General features: G+C 41.8%; 2 pseudogenes; one reads left to right on the top strand and one right to left on the bottom strand.

The window, feature by feature from the left end:
- Positions 1-517: 517 nt before the first annotated feature.
- LOC101566889 lies at positions 518-919 on the top strand (annotated as a pseudogene).
- A 278-nt stretch (positions 920-1,197) lies between these two features.
- Positions 1,198-1,842, bottom strand: LOC101567282 (annotated as a pseudogene).
- Positions 1,843-2,098: the final 256 nt, after the last annotated feature.

The raw sequence follows: 2,098 nt of genomic DNA, 5'->3' as shown, positions 1-2,098 counted from the left end.
AAAGAAAACCTACAACACAAAAATAATGAGAATAAATTAATACAAATAAGTTATAACCATCAATGTAAATTGTTTCAATTCACCAGTCAAAAGAAACAAAAGGAAATATGGATCAAGAAACAAGATCTAATAATATGCTGCACAAAGAAACACATTTAAGAGTTGGGGATATACCTTTTGTTTTTTCATGTATTTTTAGAACAGGGTCTACAGGGTCTCACTACATAGATCAGACTCATAGTGATCCTTCTGTTTTCAGCCTCCCAAGCTCTGGGATTACATGCATGAACCACCATGCCCAGTCTCAATTGCCATCTCTGTGCCCGTGGGTGGGTCTGGCATGACACACCAAGGATTGAACCCTGTCCCTGCGTCTTCCTAGAAGGTACTTTAATCCCCTGAGCTATCTGGCAGCCACTGGGGATGTATCTTAGTGGCACAGCACCTGCTTGAAATGCATGAGGTCATGAGTTCTGTTCCTGCTACAAAAAAAAAATCATCCTTGGGACCCACCAACATGGGCTGCATTTGTACCAAGACAGTGAAGAAGGCAGCCCACATCATCATGGAGAAGTACTATACGCACCTGGGAAACGACTTCCACACCAACAAGCGCGTGTGTGAGGAAATCGCCATCATCCCCAGCAAGAGGCTCTGCAATGAGATTGCAGGGTATATCACACATCTGATGAAGCAGATACAGAGGGGCCCTGTGCAGGGTATTTCCATCAAGGAGGAAGAGAGAGAAAGGAGAGATAATTACGTCCCTGAGGTCTCAGGCTTGGATCAGGAAATCATTGACGTAGATCCTGACACTAAGGAAATGCTGAAGCTTTTGGACTTCGGCAGCCTCTCCAACCTGCAGGTCACACAGCCTACAGTTGGGATGAATTTCAAAACACCACGTGAAGCTGTTTGAATCTTTTTGCTATGCTGTAATGTCAATAAATTTGGGACAATGAAAAAAATCACATTTAAGTAAAAAAGAACTTGATAGGCTGAAAGTCAAAAGATGGAAAACAATATTCTATGTGACAGGAACCTGGAAAAAAAGCAAGGGTAGCTATTCCATTTGTAGATAAAGTAGAATTTTTTTCCAATAAGTCATAACTTTATTATTAGTGAAACAGTACAAATTTCAAACCAAGCTGCAGTGACCTTTTTGAAACACAAAAAAAATGTCCTTCTTTCCAGTGATTACATTGTTAGTTCCATAACAGCATTTACAGCATCATTACTGTTCTTAAATGCTCGGACTGCCTTTGCCCTCGACACATTCCCTTGTGACATAACCAACTCTATGTCCTTAATTTCCATGCCTGTGTCATCAACATCTTCCTCTTCACTCTCCTCTTGTACAATTGGAGTCTGTGTATTTTCTTGAATGTTTGAGACAGCTTCACCTTGAACTTTGAATTGCTCAGCAGCTGCTAACTGTGCTTGCTGAGATAAATCCTCAATCTTGGCTTCCCCAAAAACTATGTAGGTATCTGAAGCTGGACTCTTATAGACATCTGGTTTTGTGGAGACAAAGAGGATATTCTTAGACTTCCGAATAGTGACTCTAGTAACTCCTGTAAGCTGCCAAAGACCCAGTTTGGACATAGCCTTCCATGCCTTCTTCTCGCTCTGACTCTGTTTTGTTTTACTGACTGGTTCTTCATCAATTTCAGCTGCTGCTGCCAGCTGAGCTTGTTGTGTGGTTGCTTGTGTGGAATTTTGCTCTTCGAGCTCTGGTACTGATTCATCACTGTCAGATTCTATTCCAGACCCTGTCTCAGCCTGGGGCTGTGACACCTCCTGTTCTATAGCAGGGACGGTTTCTGAGGCTTCACCAGGCATTTTGCGCAGAGAACGCAGAATCAAGATGGTGGCAGAAAGGGCAATAAAGTAGAATTTAAGACAAGACTGATTACAAGAGTCAAAGCCACTGCATACTGAAGAGAAAAAATCCAAGAGAAAGAGATAACAACTGTACATATACACCAAATACCAGCACGCCCGTCACCATAGAAAACATGTCCTGATGGATCTGAAAACTCAGATAAGTACTAGCACAATTGTAATGAAAGATCCTAATATCCCACTGAAGCAAACA

The sequence above is a fragment of the Octodon degus genome, unplaced genomic scaffold, assembly GCF_000260255.1.
Source record: "Octodon degus isolate 3935 unplaced genomic scaffold, OctDeg1.0 scaffold00141, whole genome shotgun sequence".
Taxonomy (NCBI): Eukaryota; Metazoa; Chordata; class Mammalia; order Rodentia; family Octodontidae; genus Octodon; species Octodon degus.
This window is presented reverse-complemented; position numbering and strand designations above follow the sequence as displayed.